This window comes from Nuphar pumila, chromosome 4 (genome assembly GCF_984573655.1).
Source record: "Nuphar pumila chromosome 4, dmNupPumi1.hap1.1, whole genome shotgun sequence".
NCBI lineage: Eukaryota > Viridiplantae > Streptophyta > Magnoliopsida > Nymphaeales > Nymphaeaceae > Nuphar > Nuphar pumila.
This window is the reverse complement of record NC_143252.1, coordinates 107,231,800-107,237,487: the sequence shown is the minus strand read 5'-3', so window position 1 is coordinate 107,237,487 and position 5,688 is coordinate 107,231,800. Positions and strand designations below refer to the sequence as shown.

General features: G+C 36.8%; 1 pseudogene; it reads right to left on the bottom strand.

Annotated features, from left to right (window-relative positions):
* Positions 1–464: 464 nt before the first annotated feature.
* Positions 465–902, bottom strand: LOC149840453 (pentatricopeptide repeat-containing protein ELI1, chloroplastic pseudogene; annotated as a pseudogene).
* Positions 903–5,688: the final 4,786 nt, after the last annotated feature.

Below are 5,688 nucleotides of genomic sequence, written 5' to 3'. Positions count from 1 at the left end.
GCCATTCTGAAGCAGCTGCTATAACTGAATTCATGGTGAACAGCATGAAGTTTTGTGTACACAATGCACATGAACTGTATGAATGCATTTGGTGCTCCAGGATATCCAAAACAACAGTGCCAGTGGTTCCTCGCAACCGTAGACCGTTTAATATATTCTTGCTGAATTGTCAACTACACGTCTATGTTTCAATGATAATGTCAATGAGTCTAATCGATTATTGCAATGTTGCATTGTTAAGGCCTCCAATTAGGACAAAACCATTTCCCATAATGTTATTGGCAACACTGGCAAGGGCCACGAAAACCATATTTCGTGGCATTTTCAAGTGTTATCACGAGTAAAGAATGAACGAAATTTGAGAAAATTGGATTTAATGAAAGAATATCACCATAAACAAGTATCAAGAAAATGCATTTTCCTGTTTGTTTGTTTGATCAGCAAAGCCTTCAATCAACAACAGTTCACCAATAATCCGAGCACGAACAAGAACCATTGTTGAAATGGTGATACCTGTTGCAGTCCCTAAGAATGATAGTCCTATCATAGTGTTTGGATGTTATCTTCATCATAACATGGCGATCTTCACAAACACGGAGATTCTTGACTATCCGAATCGGAGTACCAGGGCTGGTACTAAGGAGTCCAAAGCCAGCAGCAAGTTTTTCACTATGATAAGAAAGGGCTTGTTTTTTCTCATCCATGTCTACGTCATGCAATGCCGAAGAAATCTGTGGCACATATCCTTCTTTCTTCAATCTTTCAGTTACTTCTTGTAATGTTCTATAAATATCTCCAGAATGCGGGTGTGAGTAATCCCCAGCGATAAACTCGTTGACACTATTATTCAGCTCAATTGAACTGCACCCAGGCTTCTTCACAACACCTCTATCCTTCATCATCTTCCTCACCCTCACAGAATCATCCCACCTATTGGCCTTTGCATAAATATTGGCTAATAAGACATAATTCCCTCAGTTGTCCGGGTCTAATTCTATGACATTTCCATGAATTCTGCAAGCATTAAGTAAAACCCCCCATACAATGGCATGAAGCTCTTTCGGCATACTCTAGATAAGTTCATGAGCTTCATCAAGATAGCCGGCACGACCAAGAAGGTGTTGGATGTAGGAAGAGGAGAGGAGGGAATTCAAATAAAGAAAACTTTGTGGACCACTCCTTTATGGAGTGTGTTTGGACTTTGATGGTGTGGAATAGTCTCATATTGAAGAATCTCAAGAAAGTTGTGGGCTTTATAACCTATATAGAGATTCTAACACTTGTTCCAAAGAACAAGAGAGCGGGATGACTACCACACAGATTTGCACGTACACGAGTCGAGTCGAGTAATTGGCCCTTTAGGGCCATATCCTTCCAAGTCCAATGTTCTTTTTGTCCCACATCACTATTTTTTATTTGGATTAAATAATGGGTTAAGAGAAATGGATAACAGGTTGTTCTGTTATCGGGTCACGTCTCCTCGTATTCTGTAACGGGTCTCTTTCACGTTTTGTAACCGTTCGAGGGTTATAAAACATGGTTAGGGCTAGGGTTACAGATAGATGAAGATGCCTGACTCTTGCGTTTTTTTGGTTTTCTCTTTCCCTGCTACCTCTCTCTCTCGGTTTTTTCCTGTGGGTGTTCCCCTGAAAGGGAAGTTCTGCAACATCCATTCGTTGAGGTTGCATTCGAAGGACGATCTACTGTTGGAGTGCATCGATCCAGATCATTGAGGCTATTGTATCCTGGGGAAAAGACGCCGAACCTTTTTTGCACCATATGTTAGGGCGAATCTTCTCTAAGGGGAGTATTTTCATACACCTTATCCTGTTACATAACATTAACATGTTACTGTTATTTTTATTATGTTCTATGCATCTCTTTGGTCCTTTGTATTTGTCTAGATTTTGGTATAATATAGAAATCGACATGTTTGCTCTCTGTTTTTGTTTTGATCGACTGTTAATCATGTTTATTATGTTAATACCTATTCGGATTTATATCATGATTTTAATTGTGAAACGATGTGATTTGAAATATGATCTAACAGTCTTAGAGAAGATTCTAACCATGTCGACTTCATCAAGTTTTATACAAAAAATAGACATGTCTGGTATGCCCGAAAATTTTGCTGGTCAAAATTTCAAGCGTTGGCAACAATGTATGAAAATCTGGTTCACGACTATAGGCTTGATTTCTGTCCTGGAATTTGAATGCCCTATTGTTTCTAAAACTGATCCTGATCCAGCCTCTGTTACTGCGGCAATAGCCTGGAAAGAGAAGGATGATATATGTCGTGGTTGCATTCTGTTGGCTTTGTCTAATACTTTGTTCGACGTATACAATTTCTCATCTACCACTGCTAAAGCCTTATGGGATCAACTTGATAAAAAGTATAATATCGAAGACCAAGGTCTTAAAAAATACTCGGTTGCCAAGTTTTTGAAGTACCAGATGGTTGAGGGCAAGTCGGTCACTGAACAAGCACACGAGTTTCTCTTGTTGCTTCATAGTTTGGCTGAAGCTGATATGAAACTTCCTGAGAAGTTTCAAGTAATGACCATCGTAGAATTTTTTTTTAAGTCTTGAGTAGACTTTGGTATATCTCTTAAGCACTGTAGAGGAAAGATTTTCCTAGATGATCTTATGGTAGCCATAGCTATTAAAGAAGAACATAGGAGTCAGAAACAAGTTGTGATGCCAACTGAATAGCCTAAAGTCAATATGATGACCGGATCTTGTAAAGGCAATGACCAAAAACCAATTCAAACCTAAGGCCAAAATTCAGAAAAAGACAAAGAGCAAACCATGTTGGAACTGTGGATAGGTTGGGCACTAGGCCAAGGAATGTCCTTCTAAGAAGGCCAAAGCTCATGGGACCACAGATCGTACTTCTCAAGTCAACATTGTGATTGAGGTCGTTGGTACCAGCACTGAGTATGTCTCTGTTAAAACTCAAATTTATCTTGCTTATGAGCCAACTGAGTGGTTGGTTGACACTGGGGCTAATATGCATGTATGTGCTGATAAGTCTGTCTTTGTCTCATACTAGGATGCTGAAGGTAGATCCGTGTCTATGGACAACTCCACTACTGCAAAGATATTGGGAATTGAACGTGTGAATCTGAAGTTTCCTTCAAGACGAGTTATTTCTCTACATAGAGTGCATAATGTGCCTATAGTTAGAAGAAACATTTTAAGTGGGTCATGTCTAGTTAGAGAGGGTTATGAATTTAATTTTAAATGTAATAAAGTTGTTATTTTACATTCTGGAACCTTTATTGGCAAGGAGTATTTAGATGATGGTTTGTTTAAACTTTGTATTAAACATGTTTACAGTAATAAATTAGAGAATGTTGTTTCTTTTTATTCATTGTCTAATGTTACTTATAATATAAAATCATCTGACTTGTGGCTTAATAGATTGGGTCACGTGAATTTTAATTTTATAAAACTCATGATGAACTTGAAGATGATTCCTGAACATTTCATAGATAAAACAAAAAAATGTGAGATTTGTGTGCAAGCAAAACAATGTAGGAAACCATTTCATACGATTATTAGAGATTCTGAAATATTGGATTTGGTGCACACAGATATCTGTGAATTTAATGGAGTGTTAACCATAAATCATAAAAAATATTTTATCACTTTTATAGATGATGACACTAAATACTGTTATGTGTATCTGCTAAAATCAAAAGATGAAGCTTTTGATAAGTTTCTTATTTTTAAGAATGAAACAGAAACACAAACTGGTAGAAAACTTCAAAGATTGATGTCCGATAGAGGGGAAGAATATACCTCTAACAAACTTGATGAATATTGCAAATCTGTTGGCATAATTCATGAGTTCACCGCTCTATATTCTCCTCAATCTAATGGGATTGCAGAAAGAAAGAATAGAACCCTAACTGATATGATTAATGCTCTACTTGGGAGTTTTGAATTACCTACTTATATGTAGGGGGATGCTTTGAATACGGCTTGCCATATTCTAAATAGAGTTCCTCAGAAGCATAAGGATAGTAGCCCATTTGAACTCTGAAGAATTATGAAATCTAGCTTGAAATACCTCAAAGTGTGGGGGTGTCTTACAAAGGTACTTGTCATAGAGCACAACATGAAGAAGTTCAGTCATAAAACTGTAGATGTTGTCTTTTTGAGTTATGTAGAGAACAGTTACACCTATAAGTTCTTAGTAATTAAGTCTAAGATATTTGGCATAGATATAAATTCTATTATTGAGCTTCGAGAAGCTATATTATTTGAGGATGTATTTCCCATGAAAGTTGGTGTACCTTAGAATCTTTCTTTTTTAGATATACCTTCAACTTCTGGTTCCATTCCCGAACAAGTGGAAAATGATGACAGATGTGGGGGTTGAGCCATATTGTTTCCACTCTAGGCCAATTGAGTCTGAGGAAGTGGTTGAACTAAGAAGGAAAAAGAGACCACAAATTACCAAGGATTTGAGAAGTGATTATATCACTTACCTTATCGAGGATGATCCTCCCACTTTTCGTGATGCAATGGCTTCTCCAAAAGCAAGACATTGGAAAGAAGCCATAAAGAGTAAAATGAACTTCATTGTCTTTAATGGCACTTGAGAACTGGTTGACCTCACTCGAGGTAGTTCTACTATTGAGTCCAAATGGACCTTTAAGAAGAAGTTAAAACCAGATGGATCCATTGATAAATACAAGGTGAGACTGGTTGCCAAGGGGTTCAAACAAAAGGAGAGAATAGATTATTTTGACACCTATTCTCCAGTTACTCAAATGACTACAATTAGGGTGCTTATTGCACTGACCTCCATCTATGATCTCTCAGTCTATCAAATGGACGTGAAGACTGCTTTTTTTGCAATAACGATCTTAAAGAAGAGATCTATATGGATCAACTTGAGGGTTTTATGGCTCTTGATAATAAAAATAAAGTTTGTATGCTTGTTAAGTCATTATATAGACTAAAACAAGCCCCTAAACAATGGTATGAGAAGTTTGATAATGTTATTTTAGCATTTGACTTTGTGGACAATGAATCTGATAAATGTGTTTATTGCAAAGTTAAAAGTGATGCATGTATCATTTTATGCCTATATGTAGATGATATTCTATTGTTTGATTCTAATATGAGAATTATGAATGAGACAAAGTCGTTTCTTAGTAGTAAATTTGATATGAAGAATATGAGAATTGCAAATGTGATCTTAGGTTTAAAGCTGACTCGTTCAGCTGAGAGGATAGTTATTTCGCAATCTCACTTTATTGAGAAAGTACTTGAGAATTTTGGCTATAACCAAGGAAGATCTGTAGCAACTCTACGTGACCCTTCTACTCCTCTTTATAAGAATATGATTGGTGTTATAGTGCCTCAATTAAGGTATTTCTAGATTATTGGAAGTTTGATGTATCTTGCAAATTGCACAAGACCAAATATTTCGTTCTCGGTGACAAAATTAAGTAGATACATAAATTATTCAAATCACACTCATTGAAAGGCATTGGATAGGGTACTTAGATACCTGAAAGGAACTATTTTCTTGAGTTTGCATTACAAGAGATTCTCTGCCGTACTTGAGGGATATAGTGATGCAAGCTGGATAACCATTAACTCTAAAAGTTATGGCATGATAGGGTACGTATTTACCTTGGGTGGCGACGCAATCGTCTGGAGATCAGTAAA